The 21057-nt window shown below is 34.8% G+C and overlaps 1 pseudogene across 1 annotated transcript in view; it reads right to left on the reverse strand.

Moving 5' to 3' along the window:
• LOC309632169 (ribulose-phosphate 3-epimerase pseudogene) overlaps positions 1-20763 on the reverse strand; it is a 35076-nt pseudogene extending 14313 nt beyond the window's left edge. The window contains exon 1 of the transcript XR_014249535.1: positions 4-20763. The product of XR_014249535.1 is annotated as a ribulose-phosphate 3-epimerase pseudogene (transcript). The remainder of the gene's footprint in view (positions 1-3) is intronic.
• Between the last annotated feature and the right edge of the window lie 294 nt (positions 20764-21057).

A 21057-nucleotide genomic window follows, 5' to 3' on the forward strand; every position in this document is an offset into this window, starting at 1 on the left:
CACCCTCCCTCTGCCACCCCTCTAGGTGGTCACAAAGCACTGAGCTGATCTCCCTGTGCTATGCTGCTGCTTCCACTAGCTATCTATTTTACAATTGGTAGTATATATAAGTCCATGCTACTCTCTCACTTCGTCCCAGCTTACCCTTGCCCCTCCCCATGTCCTCAAGTCCATTCTCTACGTCTGCATCTTTATTCCTGTCCTGCCCCTAGGTTCTTCAGAACCATTTTATTTATTTATTTAGATTCCATATATATGTGTTAGCATATGGTATTTATTTTTCTCTTTCTGACTTACTTCACTCTGTATGACAGTCTCTAGGTCCATCCACCTCACTACAAATAACTCAATTTCATTTCTTTTTATGGCTGAGTAATAGTCCATTGTATATATGTGCCACATCTTTATCCATTCATCTGTTGATGGACACTTAGGTTGCTTCCATGTCCTGGCTATTATAAATAGAGCTGCAATGAACATTGTGGTACATGACTCTTTTTGAATTATGCTTTTCTCAGGGTATATGCCCAGTGGTGGGATCACTGGGTCATATGGTAGTTCTATTTTTAGGTTTTTAAGGAACCTCCATACTGTTCTCCATAGTGGCTGTATCAATTTACATTCCCACCAACAGTGCAAGCGGATTCCCTTTTCTCCACACCCTCCCGAGCATTTACTGTTTGTAGATTTTTTGATGATGGCCATTCTGACCAGTGTGAGGTAATACCTCATTGTAGTTTTGATTTGCATTTCTCTAATGATTAGTGATGTTGAGCATCTTTTCATGTGTTTGTTGGCAATCTGTAGATCTTCTTTGGAGAAATGTCTATGTAGGTCTTCTGCCCATTTTTGGATTGAATTGTTTGTTTTTTTGATATTGAGCTGCATGAGCTGCTTGTAAATTTTGGAGATTAATCCTTTGTCAGTTGCTTCACTTGCAAATATTTTCTCCCATTCTGAGGGTTGTCTTTTGCTCTTGTTTATGGTTTCCTTTGCTGTGCAAAAGCTTTTACGTTTCATTAGGTCCTATTTGTTTATTTTTGTTTTTACTTCCATTTCTGTAGGAGGTGGGTCAAAAAGGATCTTGCTGTGATTTATGTCATAGAGTGTTCTGCCTATGTAAAATAATGTAATTAGAACACTCTAACACCATACACAAAAATAAACCCAAAATGGATGAAAGACCTAAGTGCAAGGCCAGACGCTATAAAACTCTTAGAGGAAAACATCAGCAGAACACTCCATGTCATTCCTTTTTTCTTTTTTTTTCTCTGACTGGATAATTTCAAGTGACCTGTCTTTCAGTTTATATATCCTTTCTCCCATGGAGAGCAGTAACACCAAGAGGATTCCTCTTGGCACCTAGCTGTGCCAGACTGGAGAATGGGGTGATGCAAGCAAAATGCTTCCTATGTTTTCTGTGAAGGCATCCTCAGTGTCTGTGCTCCAAGTGTTTCTGCACCTCCTTTACTATACTTCAGAGGTCTCCCAGAGCTATTTTCATTGCTGTGTAGATGTTATTTATTATGTTTGTTGCTGTTGTTGTTTTGGAGGGGAAGCACTGGGATCTCATAGTCTGCTGTCTTGCTTACTTCACCTATTAGCCTTTCCTTCTTTATCATCTCTGCTTTCCCTCTCTGACATTGAGAAACCTGGCTCCCACAATCCACCATTCATTATATTTGTATATTTATAAGTTCCTTTTTGTCTTTAGACCAATAGTTCCAGTCAAACATCATTTTCCAAGATTAGTTAAGGCAGTTTCTCCCTCACTTCCCCTCAGTGTGGTTATCATCTCACATGTTGGTAATAGAGTTACCTTTATTTGTTACAGTCAACATTCCATCGTGGCATCCCCCAGCATCCTGGATGATGGCCCTTTTTCTAATATTATAGACTTATATATCTATAGTTCCCTTGTGTGTCCTCTCTGTAGTTAACCTCCCACCCCTCTTGAACAACAACTAGCAACTACTGATCTGTTTTCCATCTTGATTGTGTTGCTTTTTCCAGAAGGCCATATAAATGGAGTCATTTAATAGGTAGCCTTTTCTGACTGGCTTTTTCCACTTAGCAAAATGCATTTAAGATTTATTCATGTAGCATGAAACTATAGCTCATTTCTTTTTATTTCTGAATAGTATTACATTATTTATTTCTCCATTCCCCTTTTGGGGAACAACTTGGTTGCTTCTAGTTTTAGTTATATGAAGAAAACAGCTATAAAAGTGTTTTATGTGTGAACATAAGTTTTCAGATAACCTGGGTGAATACCTAGAAGTGAAATTTCTGGATTCTATGGTAAATCTATATTTAACTTTATAAAAAACTGCCAAAATGTCTTCCAAAGTGCCTGAACAATTTTGAACTCCCTAAACAATAAATGTTCCACATTCTTGCCCACATTTGGTACTGTCATCTGGGGGGATTTTAGTTACTTAATAGGTGTGTAGTGACATCTCATTGTTTTAATTTGCATTTCTCTAATTATAAAGGATATTGACCATCACTTGATGTATTTATTTTTTTAATCTGTTTATCTTTGGTGAAGTTCTGTTAAGATCTTTTAACCATATTTTATTGGGTTGTTTTCTTATGGTTGAATTTTGAGAGTTTTCAATATGTTCTCCTTGAAGCCATTTATCAGAGATGTGATTTTCAAATACTTTCTCACAGTCTGTGGTTTGTCTTTTCTTTCTCTTAACAGTGTCTTTTGCAGAGAAATTTCTAACATTTTGATAATGTCCAATTTATTGATAGTTTCTTTCATGGGTTTTGCTGTTGGTGCCATCTCTAAAAAATTGAAGACGAATTTTACAGTTTAATGTCTTACATTTTGACCTATGATCACATTTTTGTATAAGGTGTGATTTGTGTGCTGGGGCTTATTTTTATTACTTTTTTATTTTTTATTTTTGCATATCAATGTCCAGTTTTTCCAACTTCACTTGTTGAAGAGACTGTCCTTTATTAAGTTACCATTGAGCCTTTGTCAAAAGCTGTTGGTTATATTCGTGTGGATCTATTCCTTTTTATTTGATTTCCTCATCTATGTGTCTGTCCTTTTTCCAGTACTACACTTTGTTTTTCATAGTAGCTAATATGCCTTCCTTAGGCATTAAGACACATTTCTGTTCATAATCTTAATACAGCAATATTTTTATTCGTTATAAAAATCGTCTCCCAGTAAAAATGGTATTTTACCACACTGATCTTTAAATTCCATCCTAAAAATGTAGTTATACACGCAAATTTCTAACCTCTTGGAACATCTGGCATAATGGATTTAGTTACTGGAATAAATAATTGCTCAGAAAAGTAACACTGCCTCAATTGTGGTATGATTTGGTAGTTAATATTCTTGTTTTCCAGTATAAAGGAGATCTCATAAGCAGGAACACTGGACTCCTTGTGGTTTCATCGATCTAGAGAACGTTTCTGAGCAGCTTCTGACCAAACCTTTCTTAACAGGTTGATCACAGATCTGGGATCTTCACTCCTCAAAATGGCACTGCCAGACACAACCATGTTAGCTCCGGCCTCTGCACATTTATGGATAGTGTCAGGATCTACTCCACCATCAATCTCTATGTCCAAAGATGAGAACTGGGTCCTCAACCAGTGAACTTTTGGCATCATATCTTCCATGTATTTCTGCCCTCCAAACCCAGGTTCCACTGCCATAACCAAGGCCATATCTATTTGATTAGCCCATGGTGCCACATATTCAATTGTAGTCCCTCGTTTGATAGCAAAACAAACCTTCATTCCATTCTCCCAAATGTCTTTGATCAAAGCCCCTGGGTTCTCGGTAGCCTCAAGATGAAAGGTAAATTGATTGGCTCCTGCTACAGCCATTGGATTTACCCACTCTTCTGGCCCAGACACCATCATATACATGTCAAAGAAAGAGTCCTGGCCTAGCTGCTTTCAGAGGCTTTCTACCACAGGGTGACCAAAGGTGATGTTGGGAACAAAATGCCCGTCCATTACATCCAGGTGCAGATAATTGGCCCAAGAGTCCAGCATCTGGAGGCCCTCGGCCCCTAAACTGGCCAGGTCTCTGTTGAGGATGGATGGGCCAATCTTGTAGCCAGAAGCCATAGTGCTAGTTCTCTAGAGATACACTGTCTTGATTATTGAAACAACAGAGTAAATCTTGAAATTGGAATATATGAGTTCTTCAACTTTGTTCTTCCTTTACAGATTATTTTGCTAATCTAGTTCCTTTGATTTGAATGTAAATTTTAGAATCAGCTAGTCATTATCTAATAAATTCTTAATGGATTCTTGATTGAGATTGCATTAAATCTATTGATCCACTTGGAAAGAATTAACATTTTAACAATATTGAGGTTTCCAATCCATGGATATGACATCTCTCTCAACTTATTTAGATTTCTTTGATTTCTCTCATTGGCGATTTATAGTTTTCCACATACATAACCTGAATGAATTTGTTAGATTTGTAACTTCATTTAGGCTATTATTTTACATGGTATATTTTTTTTACCTTCATTTTAGGCTATTATTTTACATGGTATTTTTTTTTTACCTTCAATTCCAATTATTAATTCCCAGTATATCAGAATACAATTGATTTTTGTAAATTGACCTTGTACCTACAAATTTGCTTAAACTCATTTAATATTTCTGGAAAAAAATTTTATAGATTCATTGGGACTTGTTGCATAGGAAATCATGTCATCTGAATAAAGACAGTTTTATTTCTTTCCAGTTTGATTGCTTTTATTTATCTTTCTTGCTGTATTGCACTAGTTAGGACTTTCAGTGTGATATTGAAGAGGAGTGGTGAGAGGGGACATTCGTGCCTTGTTCAAGATATTAGAGGGAAATCATTCAGTTTCTCAACTTTAGCTATAATATTAGCTAAGGACTTTTTATAGATACTCTGCATTAGGTTAAACATTTTACCTTCTATCACAGTTCACTGAGAGTTTTCATCATGAATGGATCTTGCATTTTGTCAAATGCTTTTTTTACATCTACTGATATGGTTTCTCTTCTTTAGCCTCTTAATATGATCAGATTCATTGGTTGTTTTCCAATATTGAAACAGCCTTGCATTCTGTGGATAAATTTCACTTGGTCATGATGTGTTGTCTTTTTTATACATTCCTGGATTAAATTTGCTAATACTTTGTTAGGGATTTTCTGTCCATATTCATGAGAGATTGATCTGTACTTATAATGTCTTTGTCTGGTTTTGATAATATGCTGAAGTCATAATAACATTGGAAGATTGTTTCCACTGATTCTATTTTTGGGAAATGATTTTGTAGTTCTACCAGTACATATATTATGTAGTTCCATCATTATAAATAACTGACATTATTTATTTTTAAATGTTTGGTAGATTCACTTTTGAAATCATTTGGACCTTCAGTGAGTTAAAACCTATAATTGTATTTTATTTATTTTATTGAGGTATAGTTGGTTTACAATATTAGTTTCAGGTGTAAAACATAGTGATTCATGTTTTTTATAGATTATACTCCATTTAAATTTATTTAAAATATTGGCTATATTTCCTGTGCTGTACAATGTTTGTAGCTTATTATTTTATACATATTAATTTCTACCTCTTAATCCTCTACCCTATTTTGCCCTCTCCTCATTCCCACTCTCCACTTGTAACCACTAGTTTGTTCTCTATATCTGTAAGTCTGTTTCTGTTTTCTCATATTCATTCATTTTTTTAGGTTCCACATAGAAGTGATCATATAAACCATTTTCTTTCACTCTGATTTATTTCATTAAACATAATACCCTCCAGATCCACCATTTTTTTTGCAAATGGCAAAATTTGTTCTTTTTTATGGCTGAGTAATATTCCATTATATATATATACCACATCTTCTTTATCCATCCCTCTATTGATGGGCACTTGGGCTGCTTCCATATCTTGGCTATTGTAAATAATACTGCTATGAACATTATTGATGTACAGGTATCTCTTCAAATTAGTGTTTTCATTTTCTTCAGATATATACCCAGGAGTGGAATTGTTGGATCAAATGATATTTCTATTTTTAGGTTTTTTTTGGAGGAAACTCCACACTGATTTCCACAGTGGCTGCACTAATTTACATTCCCAGAAACAGCGTACAAGGGTACCGTTTTTTCGACATTCTTACCAACATTTGTTTTTTGTGGTCTTTTTGATAATATCCGTTCTGACAGGTGTGAAGTGACATCTCATTGGGGTTTTGATTTGTATTTCTCTGATCATTAGTTATGTTGAACATCTTGTACACCTGTTGTCCATCTGTATGACTTCTTTGGGAAAATGTCTGTTCAGATTTTCTGCCCATTTTCTGACTATTTTGTGTGTGTGTGTGTGTGTGGTTTTTTTTTTTTTGTTTTTTGTTTTTTTGATAGTGGGTTGTATGAGGTGTTGATATATTTCGATATTAACCCCTTAGCGGTCATACCATTTGCAAATATTTTCTCCCATTAAGTAGGGTGTCTTTTCATTTTGTCAGTGGCTTCATTTGCTGTGCAAAAGCTTTTAAGGTTAATTAGGTTCTATTTGTTTATTTTTGCTTTTGTTTCTTTTGCCTTAGGAGACATATCCAAAAAAATATTGTGACGATTTATGTCAGAGAGTGTTCTGCCTATGTTTTCTTCTAGGAGTTTTATGGTTTCTGGTCTCACATTTAGCTCTTTAACCAAGTTTGATTTTTTTTATATAGTGCTAGAAATTTTTCTAATTTCATTCTTTTACCTGTAGCTGTCCAGTTTTCCCAGCACCACTTATTGAAGAAACGGTCCTTTCTTCATTGTATATTCTTGCCTCCTTTTTTGTTAGACTAATTGAGCATAGGTGCATGGGTTTATTCTTTTTTGTTGTTGTTATTCATTTATTTTTAAAAATTTTTTGTTTTATGTTGGAATATAGTTGATTTACAATGTTGTGTTGGTTTCAGGTGTACAGCAAAGTGATGCAGTTATACATATATCTATTTTTTTCCAAACTCTTTTCCCAGTTAGGTTATTATAGAATATTGAGTAGAGTTCCCTGTGCTGTACAGGAGATCCTTTTTGGTTATCTATTTTAATTACAGTAGTGTGTATATGCCAATTCCATTTGTATCATTTTTTAAAAATTCTGCATATAAGCGATATTTGTCTTTGTCTGTCTGACTTACTTCACTTAGTATAATAATCTCCACGTCCATCCACATTGCTGCAAATGACATTACTTCATTCTTTTTAATGGCTGAGTAATATTGCATTGTATATATGTACCACATCTTCTTTATCCATCCCTCTATCGATGGACATTTAGGTTGCTTCCATGCCTTGGCTATTGTAAACAGCACTGCAGTGAACACTAGGGTACATGTATCCTTTGGAACCATGGTTTTCTCTGGGTATGTGCCCAGGAGTGGGATTGCTGGATCATATGATAGCTCTATTTTTAGTTTCTTAGGGAACCTCCATACTGTTCTCCATAATGGCTATACCAATTCACATTCCCACCAACAATCCCTTTTATCAACACCCTCTCCAGCATTTATTGTCTGTAGACTTTTTGATGATGGCCATTCTGGCTTGTGTGAGGTGATATCTCATTGTACTCTTTTGGTTGTTTGTTTTGTTTAGCAAGGAAACACATCTTTTTTTTTTTCATTGAAGTATAGTTGATTTACAGTATTGCATTAGTTTCAGATGTACAGCAGAGTGATTCAGTTATATATATTTTTTCAGATTATTTTCCATTATAGGTTATTACAAAATATTGAATATATTTCCCTGTGCTATCTAGTAAATCCTTGTTGTTTATCTATTTATGTGTAGTAGATTGTATCTATGAATCTCATACTCCTAATTTCTCCCTCCCCTCCTCCCTTTTCCCTTTGGTAACCATAAGTTTGTTTTCTATGTCTGTAAGTCTGTTTCTGTTTTGTATATAGACTTATTTGTATTATTTTTTAGATTCCACATATAAGTGATATCATATGGTATTTGTCTTTCTCTGTCTGACTTCACTTAGTATGATATTCTCTAGATCTTAGAGTAATGGAAGTAAAAATAAAAATAAACAAATGGGACTTAATTAAACTCATTGTACTTTTGCTTACCATTTGTCTAATAATTAGTGATGTTGAGCATCTTTTCATGTGCCTCTTGGCTATACGTATGTCTTCTTTGGAGAAATATCTATTTAGGTCTTCTGCCTATTTTTTAATTGAGTTGCTTGATTTCTTTGATATTGAGTCACGTGGGCTGTTTGTAAATTTTGGACACTAATCCCTTGTTGGTCGCCTGATTTACAAATATTTTCTCCCATTCTGTGGGTTGTCTTTTTGTTTTGTCTATGGTTTTCTTTGCTGTGCAAAACCTTTTGAGTTTAATTAGGTCCCATTTGTTTATTTTTGTTTTTATTTACATTACTCTAGGAGGTGGGTCAAAACAGATCTTGCTGTGATTTATGTCAAAGAGTGTTCTGCCTATGTTTTCCTCTAAGAATTTCCTAGTGTCTGGTCTTACATTTAGGTCTTGAATCCATTTTGAGTTTATTTTTGTGTATGGTGTTAGGGAGTGTTCTAATTTCATTCTTTTACATGTAGCTATCCAGTTTTCCCAACACCACTTATTGAAGAGACTGTCTTTTCTCCATTGTATAGTCTTGCCTCCTTTGTCATAGATCAATTGACCATAGGTGTGTGGGTTTATTTCTGGGTTTCTATCCTGTTCCATTGATCTATATTTCTGTTTTTGTGCCAGTACCATACTGTTTTGATTACTGTAGCTTTGTAGTACAGTCTGAAATCTGGGAGCCTGATTCCTCCAGCTCTGTTTTTCTTTCTCAATATTGCTTTGACTATCCGGGGTCTTTTGCGTCTCCATGCAAATTGTAAAATTGTTTGTTCTGGCTCTATGAAAAATGCCATTGGTAATTTGATAAGGATTGCATTGAATCTGTAGATTGCCTTGGGTAGTGTATTTATTTTGACAATATTCATTCTTCTAGTCCAAGAACATGGTATATCTTTCCATCTGTTTGTGTCATCTTTGAAAACTGTAAGACATTGATGAAAGAAATCAGAGTACAGGTCTTTTACCTCCTTAGGTAGCTTTATCCCTAGGTATTTTATTCTTTTTGATGTGAAGGTAAATCGGATTGTTTCTTTAATTTCTCTTTCTAATCTTTCATTGTTAGTGTGTAGAAATGCAACAGATTTCTATGTATTAATTTTGTATCCTGCAACTTTACCAAATTCATTCATGAGCCCTAGTTGTTTTCTGGTAGCATCTTTAGGATTTTCTATGTATAGTATCATGTCTTCTGTAAACAGTTACTGTTTTACTTCTTCGTTTCCAATTTGGATTCCTTTTATTTCTTTTTCTTCTCTGATTGCCGTGGCTAGGACTTCCAAAACTACATTGAAAAAGAGTGGCAAGAGTGGATATCCTTGTCTTGTTACTGATCTCAGAGGAAATGCTTTCAGCTTCTCACAGTTGAATAAGATGATAGCTGTAGGTTTGTCATACATGGCCTTTATTATGTTGAGGTAGGTTCCCTCTATGCCCACTTTCTGGAGAGTTTTTATCATAAATTGGTGTTGAATTTTGTTGAAAGCTTTTTCTGCATTTATTGACTTGATCATATGATTTTTATTCTTCAATTTGTTGATATGGTGTATCACACTGGTTGATTTGCAGTTATTGAAAAATCCTTGCATCCCTGGGATAAATCCAACTTGATCATGGTGTACAATCCTTTTAATGTATGTTGGATCCATTTTGCAAATCATATTAATATGATTTTTGCATATTAATATTGTATCCTGAAACTTTGCCACATTTATTGTAGAACTCTAGTAGTTTTGGGGAAGTGTCCCGAGGATTTTCTACATATAATATTATGTCATTTGCAGAAAGTAACAGTTTTACTTCTTCCTTTCCAATTTGTATTTCTTTTATTTCTTTTTCTTGTATGATTGCTGTGGCTAGGATTTCCAATAGCACCTTTAATAAAAGTGGTGATAGTGGCCAAACCTTATCATGTTCCTGATTGTAAAGGAAATGCTTTCAGCTTTTCTCTATTGTGTATGATGTTAGCTATGGGCTTATCACATATGGCCTTTATTATGTTCAGTGATTTTCCATCTATACCCACTTTCTGGGGAGTTTTTATCTAAAATGGATGTTGAATTTTATCAAAAGCTTTTTCTGTGTCCGTTGAGATGATCATAAAATTTTTATTTTTCAACATGTTAATGTGGTGTATCACATTGACTTGTGAATATTGAAAAATCCTTGCATCCCTGGAGTAAATCCCACTTGATCATGGTGTATGAGCCTTTTAATGTATTGCTGGATTTGCTTTTCCAATATTTTGTTGAGGATTTTTACATCTATGTTCTTTAGTAATATTAGTCTGGAATTTTCATCTTTTGTGATTTCTTTGTCTGGTTTTGGTATCAGGGTGATAATGGCCTCAGAGAATGAATTCAGAAGCATTCCATCCTCTGTAATTTTTTGGAATAGTTTGAGAAGGACATGTGTTAACTCTTCTCTAAATGTTTGGTAGAATTCACCTGTGAAGAATCTAGTTCTGGACATTTGTTTTTTGGGAGTTTTTAAAAATTATTATTACTGATTCAATTTCATTATTGGTAATTGGTTTGTTCTAGAAAATAGAAGAAATTTTCTATTTGTTCCTGCTTTAGTTTTGGGAGAGTGTATGTTTCTAGGAATTTGTCCATTTCATCTAAATTGTCCACTTTATTGGCATATAGTTGCTCATATTAGCCTCTTATGATCCTTTGTATTTCTGTGGCATCAGTTGTTAATTCTCCTTTTTCATTGCTGATTTCTTGGATTTGGGTCCTCTTTTTTTTTTCTTGATGAGTCTGGCTAAACGTTTATCAATTTTGTTTATCTTTTCAAAGATCCACCTCTTACTTTCATTGATCTTTCTTTTATTTTTTTTAGTACCTATTTCATTTACTTCTGCTCTGCTCTTTATGATTTCTTTCCTTCTACTAACTTTCAATTTCATTCGTTCTTCTTTTTACAGTTCCTTTAGGTGTAAGTTTAAGTTGTTTGTTTGAAATTTTTCTTGTTTCCTGATTGAGCTTGTATTGGTATAAACTTCCCTCTTAGAACTGCTTTTGCTGCATCCCATAGATTTTTTATCTTTGTGGTTTTGTTTTCATTTTTCTCTAGATATTATTTTATTTCTTCTTTGATTTGTTCATTGATTCATTGGTTGTTTAGTATCATATCATTTAGCCAGTCATGTTTGTGTTTTTTGCAGTTTTTTTCTTGTAGTTGATTTCTAGTCCCATAGTGTTGTGGATGCAAAAGATGCTTTATATGATTTCAGGTTTCTTAAACTTACTGAGATTTGTTCCGTGGCTTGCCACTGCAAGCTGTGAGACTGCAGTGGTCCTGGGATTGGTGTCCGCCTGCTGGTGTGTGTGACCCAGGCTCAGGTGTCCTGGAGCTGGTACCTGCCCACCAGTAAGTGAGGATGGTCCCAGGGCTAGTGCTGGCCCTCTGATTTGGAACAGGGTCCTGGGCCTTCTGTAGGACAGACCTGTGTCCTTTTGTGGCTGAGGCAGGGCAGCCTGCCTGCTGGTGGGTATAGCTGTGTCCCTGCACAGCTAGTTGCTTGGCCTGAGGCTTCTCAATACTGATGCCAGCAGGCTTGTTCATGGGACTGGTTCCTGGTGCTAATAAGCTAGGATTCCTAATGACACTTGATAGCACCAGTGTCCACATGGTAGAATAAGCTTCCAAAAATGACTCCTTCCAGTGTCTGTGTCATAGTGTGAGCTCCAGTTGCCTCTTGCCTCTCCAGTATACCCTCCAAAATCAGCAGTTGGGTCTGACCTAGGCTTCTTTCAATTGATTGCTTCTGCCCTGGGACCTGGAGCATGTGAGATTTTGTGTGTGCACTTTAGGAATGGAGTCTCTATTTCCCACAGCATTCTGGGCCTCACAAAAGTAAACCCTGCTGGCCTTCAAAGCCAAACATTCTGGGGGTTCCTCTTTCTGATGCAGGACCCCTGGGCTGGGGAGCCCAACATGGGTCTCAGACCCATTGCTCTTTGAGGAGAACCTCTGCAATTGTAATTATTCTCTCATTTGGGGGTTGCCCACCCAGGTGATAAGGATCTTGACTATACTGTGACTCGGCCACTCCTTATCTCATTGTGGTATATATGTATGTGTGTGTGTGTGTGTGTGTGTGTCTACATATATACACACACACACACACACACACACATATATATTTGTAGAAGATATTTTCTGCTAGATTCCAGTCTTTCTTATCAATATGTGCTCTGTAAGTATTTGTAATTTTGGTGTGCCCATGAGAGGAGGTGAGCTCAGGGTCTTCCTACTCCACCATCTTGGCCAAGCTCTCAAAACCTATAACCTAAACTACAATTTAATTTTTTCAATAGGTTTTAACTACAATTTAATTTCTTTAACAGACATAGGGCTATTTGGTTTATCTATTTCTTTGGTGAGTTTTGGTAGTTTGTGTCTTTCAAGGAATTTCTCCATTTCATCTAAGTTACTGAATTTATGGGCATAGGTGTTTTTTTTTGTGGGGGGAGGCATAGCATTTTTTATTATCCTTTTAATCAGTAGTTTTTTCTCCATTTGATTCCTGATATTGGTTAGTTTTGTCTCCTCACTTTTCTTCCTGGTTAGCTGAGGTAGAATGTGGGCTTCACCTAATAAAAGAATGTGATTTATAAGAGATACAAAATTTTAATTTATATTTTTCTCTAAGAGAGCAGGAAGATAATTAAAGAAAGATGTAGGCCAAAATAATATAGTTAAGAAGGAAGAGCTAATTGATATACATCAAACTCTGTACTCTAAAAATGAAGAAATTATCTTCTTTTCCGGGGTTAATGGAATAGTCACAAAAATTGACCATATATTATTTCACAAAGAAAATATTCTGAAAGTACAAACCAGTAGTACTACTATATACAACATTCTCTGGTTACACTGCACAAAAATTAAACCTTAATTAATGACATTTACCATAAACAACGATGGTAGTAAACCTTAGTAATTCTAGTCTTATTGGATAGTAAGCACTTTATAGAAAAAACTGGGTAAATCAACTATACTTCAAGAAAAGAAAAGAAAAATCTAGAATTTTCTGCCTTGCAAACGAAGGCAAAATGAGACTAAATCAAGCTAACAAAGATATGTAGCTCCCCTTTGGACAATCACTAACTCAATCAAAATGATCCTGGTGCGTGGAACTAACCATGTGAAAATTGCTATGTGCTAGTAGTGAATAACATAGTTCAGTATTTTAATTTATACTTATACTTTTTTTAATTTAAATAAGAAGTTATTTATGCAGCATCCTTGGTTTGTGTCTTGAATATATAATACCTCCTTTAAACTTTTTATAGAATTTTCTATCAACATATTCTGTACACATATTTCTGAGAATGCTTCTGGTGTGTTATATAATTTTTACGAGGCTCTAAGTTCATCCTGGAAACACTGGAAGAAGTAATTATACATTTTATATTCCACATCTTACCTTAAAATGTTTCTATGTTCTTATTAATATTATAATGGAAACATTTGCAATTATACAATTATTATTACCTTTTTAATGACTTATAGGTAGTGGAGATCCATGTACTAATTTGAGGTCAAACTATTCTTTTAAGGTATAATACATGCATTTAATCCTGTACATTGGAAAATGTGAACTTTTAAATACTATACAATTCTTCTGTAATAACACCTGCCATCAAAAAGCCATTTCCCACACATTAAGACTTTGAGTTGCATGGCATATGCTACTGAAGGAAAAGTAAATCTCTCAAGCTTGCCAGAATTTTATGTCTGAACAGAGTTGATGATAATACGTTAATTTCCTGTTTGATACACTTCTAGTTAATTTACATTCTAATCAAATACATTTTTTTATTGGGTTAGTGGATTATTTTGAAAAGTTACAAAGAGTATCAAGAATAGGTCTGTAGTTCTAGTAAGAAAATCTGTTTGAAGCAGGGTGATTGAATAATGTGTGGTTACAACAAATAATTCAGACACTTATTGTTGTTAATATGAGACTATTGAGACTGGATAAAAAGGTTTTCTTTTGCAAAATTTAAAAAATAAAGGATTTATGTCAATTTCATACTACAAATTAATGATGACAATTGCCTCATTTAATTTTCCTCAGACTTCTTTGGAGGCTATTTTAATCCTACAGATTTTTTTCAATTCAAATGCAAATATGTGGAGAGGGTCAAAATGCCTATTTGTTTCAAGAAACGAAACTTGAACCCAGCCTTCCCCTATATCTTTCTGCAATTATTCTCTGCAAAACACATTGACTCACTAGCAACATAATATGCTTTTAATGCTGTTATCTCAATTCCTGCTTAATTCATCAAGGGTGGTTTCTGTCCTTAACACCTCATTGCAATCACAGTCATTAAGGTCAGTGGTTTGCTGTCTTTTACCTACTCTCTTTAATCTCATCAACACCATTAACCTAATAGGTTACTGTTTTACTCCCCCCCCTTCTTCCCTCTTCCTTTCCCTCCTTCTCTTCCTCCTTCCCTTCCTTCTCCTCCTCCTTTTCATTGCATGAGATTCCCTCCTTTTCTTGTACATTCCTGATGCTGGGCATGAAATAAATCTGCAGTGAAAAAGTTAAAAATAATAATTATTCCATCTTCAAGTAAACTGTGTATACACTTTGGCAAAAATATTCTGGAGGTGTAAAAAATAAAACAAACTTTTCAGATGACCTGAATGCTATTTGTATAATTCAGTTGAAACAATATGCCTTTTCTAAATTATGTCATAAAATGAACCACAGTGATAGATTAACCATATTGCTCAAAGGGTGTCAAATGAATGACTTCTTCTGAAACAAAAATGAATACATACAATACAGGTTCTTTGTTAATATAAACATTTTAAAGGTCATTTTTCAAACTGTTTCAGTGACCTAGAGCCAAATTCTATGCTTCAGGTGAACAAAAATCTATCTTTTCTAAATGAACAGTAAGGATTGGCAGTTTACTTAGAGGAAAGAAATGTTTAATATATTTTCTCTGCTATGACTATCAATAATGATAAACTATAAGATATAAAAGAACCTCTTTGTGAAGAATAAGCTTTGCTTCACCCCTGTGTTAAGATAAATGCAGTTTGTACTCACAGAAAAACAAAACTTGAAACTAAAATGTAGTACCATGTCACATCAGTCTTAAAAATCTTACTTATGTCTCAACCATATGGGTGAACATCAGAAAAAAATAATGTCAACTAGATATATGTTTTTAGCAAAAGGAAAGAAACGTGTTTTTATTTTTTGGCTTAAAATATTGCTGTTCTAAATGTTTTTCCCCAAAGCTCATGAATATACCATACATCTAAAGTAATACAGTGAATTATGAAACTGTAAACTAGTCAGTGTTTGAATAAATTAATAATGAATCTGAAAGTATGGAATAAATCCACAAAGCATGTAACACACAATTAACTCTTCACAGGCTAATAATTTTTAAAACTCTGAAATCAGATTATTTTCCAATAAAACATGTCATAATAATTTATTTTATAATTGTGATAAGGACATTAAGATCCAATAAATAGTGATGTCATGAAGGTTTATTGAATCAGTATGTAAAGGCAAGGGGCAGTGATCATATCTTTATTACAGCAAATATAAGGATGCTTAGTAGTTTCAGTTGCAGTTAAATCGAATGGATTCAAACAGTATTGTTTGTCTTGGAATCTATAGGAAGGAATTGTATTACTTGAAAACCTGATGGATGGAAGAAATGAGGCCAAGTTATGAGTAAGCTTTGGGAGGTAGAAGGAAGGCCTCAGAAGAGACACAAAAGTGGAAAGTGTGGGTGAGATCAGAAGAAGAGTACAAGTGTTATGTTGTTTTCTGAGAAAATGCAATGTTGTATCTGATTTAGTAAGGGGACTGAAGCTGATGAGCTACATAAATGCCCTCTATATCAAATTAATCTTGAAAGCCTAGTTTTCATATGTGGATTTCTAAGAAAAAAGTGGAGAAGTAAAGAACCCAACTACATAGCCCAGACTCTGTCTGTGATCCATCTGTGATTGATTCTCTACTAGTCAATACCTTCATCCAGAAAATAATTCCTGCCTGGACAAAAATCCCATGTTTTTTCATAGTCTTTCCTTTTCCTTGATGTGGTCTTTTCTAGACAACCAAAATATGATTGTTAAAGTCATTTTCATTTTTTGCCTTATGAAAATTTAATATTATGGGTATCCTTTTCCTTATAAACTTTAAAATTAATGTGTTTAATTTAAAAATAAATTCTTACTACATTTCTTTTGTTAATTTAAAAAATTGATTTAGTGATAACTGATGTTTTTATTACAGATTTTCTCATCATGCTCAAAACATACTTTTCCATTTATTCATTTACTTTAAGTTCCTTAGTAGTATTTATTTATTTATTTTGAATGTTGGACCATAGTTTATTCCTGCAAGTCACACTGAAAAGAAAATACAGCTAATATGGAGGTGGTAGGTGTAGTAGCATTTATTTTTAAATGTACTTTTCCACATTTCCTGTTAGCCTTTTCCCCTAGATATTTAATCTTTTTATTCCTGTCTTCTAATGTATTCTGTGTTTATAGGAAGACTCCTAGTATTGTATATTAATTTTGCACCTGCCACTTTACTATATAACTTAGTGTTTGTGATATTCTCTAGAGTTTAACTAGTGCCATTTCATCAACATACAATGATAATTTTACCTTCTCCTTTCCAATCTTTTAACTCATTTGCTTTTTTCTTTCTCATTGCACTATTTATATAGTATCATTCAAAATGACTTGAGCTAAAATGTCATAATTTTGTTAGGTCATTTTGCAAGTTTTTGTGAAAGAGGTACGTTTTAGAATGTTTTGAAATACTGATGAACAGAATAAATGAAAATGTAGCTATTAGAGTGATGCCTTGTGAGAAGCTTCTGAAGTGGAACAGATGACTGATGTGGACACTGAGTACTGCAGAAAATGATCTGTCAACCTCATTTTGCTGATGAAGTAATCAAAGCAGAAGTAGCATCTGCCTTTCACTTTTTCTCTCTGTTTACCTAGCATCATTTGGTTTGCTATCTTTCTCCTAACCAGTTTCTAATACTGATAAGGGTTCTTAATCTACTCTGGCCATCACCTCCCACTACTCTCTGGTCTTTCTTTAGTACTAAGGGCTAAGTGTGGTCATTTCCTCAGATGTGCCACCAGTTAGATGTGGGGTCTACCGTCCACTTGGTTCCACTGGTCACTCATGTTAATCCTGGAGCTATAGCTCTCCCCACCCTTTGTGCCATATTCCTATTACTAAAGCTTGGCTTCCCTGAGGGACTGAGCCCCAGTCCAATGTCTTGTGACCTGCCACTTCAAGGGCAAAACTTTAAAATGACCATGTAACCCACTAGTTCCCAACCTTGACAATATATTAAAATTATCTGGGGAGCATAAAAAATTTATACTTGTCTGTGTTTCAACCTCAGATGTCTGGGTTTTGACCCTAAATATCTGATTTCATTAATATGAGATGGAGCTCTACAACTGTGTAGTTGTTTGAGAACCACTGATCTTATTTGACTATAAAATACCATCTGCCCCTCTTCTCTGTCTTTCTAGATGACATTCTACCAGTACATGGATACCTGTAGGGGACTATGGCCTTAGATTAGCCTGGGTTTACAGGTTTTCTTTGACCACTGTTCTCTGTATTATCTCCCTGGTAGATGCTCTTTTGTCACTCTAGCTCACCTGTCAGCCTATTCAAATCTGGTAAACTGCTGCCTCTCTCTTTATGTAACCTAGGCTGTAGGGAGCAAGCATAATTTACACTTTAGTTGCTCACATGGGTATTTAGCAGTAAAGCCAGGGCCACCAGGTATACTGACTTCTAGACATCTGTTCTTTGCATTATGCCTGAATGCCTTTAATTTAGTTCGTTATTTACTTTGCTATGTTCTAGATTCTCCCTTTTCTTCCCGCATTTGGGCCTAGTACACTCAATAAATATAGATTAGTGATTATTTATTTTTTTTACACATTTTCTCCCTTTGTACACATATCTCATTTTAGACAATGCTGAAAAGATCATGATTCATTATTCCACATAGAAACTAACAGCTGGAGTCAATTAAAGTGAGTCTAACTCATATACCACATGGTACAGAAGCTGGATGAAGCTTTTATTGAAGCTAGATATTGGTAATGCAATATGTAATGTATATAGACTCTTTATCACATTTCATTCCACATGTCCTTGAACTTAGGTGCTATAAAAAGGCATGATCAGTTGATGAGAAATTATGATGTCTTAATTTTTTTTTAAAGACATAACTGTTTTTCATCTAGGTCCCCACAACTATACTTTATAACAAATTAAAATACAAATTATTTTTCACTCTAATACTGAAAGAATCTTGAAATAAAACAGCAAAAATGTGACTTAAAGTATTGGTTACTGGTGTTTCTTACAAGAAGTCATAACGTTCTTATCTTTTTTCTCTTTAAATTTTTTTTGTCATTGATGTTGGTATTTAAAACCACAGCTAAAGTTCATATTTCTGTAAATTAAGCTATCATACTAGACATACACACCACATTATATAGTTTAATCTTTGGATCACTAAAAACTTAAAGAGGTATCATGTATTTGTCCTACAAGAAATAATAGCAAATGTTGTGTTTTTCAAAGTTATATATCAAATACAGGTGAACCAAAATGAAAAAAAATCATAAAATATTAAACTATTTGTGTTTTAACCATAGGAAACCACACCCAAATGGCATTATACATGAATCCCAGAGACATTTATAAACTTTAAAGATCAAAACAGAGCCTTAGATCACATTCTCTAAGTATCACATCACATTAAGTCTTATTTTCATCCATTCATTGATTGTGACAGTTGCCTAAACAGTGAAAAGTAAAACTGTACCCACCACATATAGATTGAGCAATGGGATAGAGATCTTAGGGAAAGGCTGAGTTTTGAATAAAAGTTTCTTCTCAACAGAAATGCCTACAGTGTAAGTTAGTCTAATTTCATGCTATGATTTATTTTTATAAATAAAGCTTATTATTTTTCTCCCATGGATTCCAGTAACTGTGTGATACTGTAATTTCTTTCATCTCTAAATCTAGTTAACATCTTCACACCAGTCACGTGATTTATTTACACATCCTTTAGTATGTGTCCTGGATGCAAAAGCATAGTTGCAACTTAGTGTAAAAGCTAGCTACAATTTAGATATTCATGGCTGTCATCAACATGAAGAAGATTGGGAAATTTCTGAGTGTGATGCAAAATGTGATTGGCATTATGAACCAGCATGCCTGCTGAGGGTTCACAGTGGAATGGGGCAAAGGGACCCTGTAGCTGAGGCTATAGAAAGATAGTCCAAGCTGTATTGGGAGATAGCTGAGTTAAGAGCATTAGTCTTTGCAACAAAGACTAAGATGGAACCCAGATTGACAGGAGGAGAATCAAAAAGATTCACCCCAGAAAAAATAGTTTACATTTCCTATGAAAGCAGAGACATAAATTATTCCATCTGGGAACAAATTATTGCAATGGAGACAGTGGCCAGCATCCTAGGCCGGACATGGGAGGCTATCAAGGACAGACATCAGTACTTGGAGCAGACATAACACTCCTAGGTACCTCCCGTTCCCACTCATTCCTTCTATCAACAGGAGAAGCAAGATAAGAAAAGAGTCCCAAGAGCCCAAACTTTAAAACCCTAAGTATCTGAGTTACCTTGAATTGGCCAGTTAATAACTTCTACTGCCAAACACTATTTGGGATTCATGAGCTAAAAACAAATTTTAGTTAGGAAGAAATATGGACACTATAAATGGACACTGTAATTGTGTTCATTTCATAACTGCAACCATTTAAAGCATATTATAAACTCTGAGTACATTGCCCTACTCTCTTCTCACATTCAGGGTTGCTCTTTGATAAGTCTGAAAATTATTATAGTCAACACATTAACAGCTTATTAGGTCTAGGTACTGTAGTAAGCACTTCAAGGTCTTAACAAGATAGAAACTATTATTATCTCCATTTTATAGTTGAAATAACTGAAGCACAAGTTAAATAAATTGCCTGAGTCACATGGTTAATAAACTGCAGCTCCTGAATCTAGACCTCATGTGTTTAGATACTACATCACACAGATTCTCATGACAGGCACTTTCTCACTGCTCTTTGAGTGGCTTTTTAAAAAAGTCTTTAGAAGCTTTTAATATCTTCTCCTTTCTTTATTTTTCTGAAGTTTAATGAATATATGTCTAAGTGTGAGCCTTTTAAAATTTAAAGAGATGGGCATTTGATGAACTGTTTCTAAAAATTCTATCTCATGTCAAATCTGTTTTTCTCTTTTCCATCTTTTCTCTTTATTTTGTGTGAACCTGCAAAAACTGGAATGATAAGGGCTAAAAATGTCCACAATAAAAGGCTTGTAGGAACTTCCCTGGTGGCACAGTGGTTAAGAATCTGCTTGCCAATGCAGGGGACACGGGTTCAAGCTCTGGTCCGGGAATATCCCACATGCCGCAGAGCAACTAAGCCTGTGAGCCACAACTACTGAGCCTGAGCTCTAGAGTTCGCGAGCCACAACTACTGAGCCCACGTGCCACAACTACTGAAGGCCACACGCCTAGAGCCTGTGCTCCACAACAAGAGAAGCTGTCACAGTGAGAAGCCCGCGCACCACAATGAAGAGTAGCCCCGCTTGCCGCAACTAGGGAAAGCCCGTGTGTAGCAACGAAGACCCAAGGCAGCCAAAAATGTAAATAAATAAATAAATTTATTAAAATAAATAAATTAATAATTTTATTAATAATAAATAAGTTATTAATAAATGAATAAATTTATTAATAAATAAATTTTCATTTTAAAAAAGGCTTGTATTTCCCACTCCCCTCCCCCCTAACTTCTGGATAAGACAATAGGCAAAATAAGAATAGATTGGATTTTGCTAAGA

This window comes from Balaenoptera borealis, assembly GCF_965194805.1.
Source record: "Balaenoptera borealis genome assembly, chromosome: 7".
In the NCBI taxonomy this organism is placed as follows: Eukaryota; Metazoa; Chordata; class Mammalia; order Artiodactyla; family Balaenopteridae; genus Balaenoptera; species Balaenoptera borealis.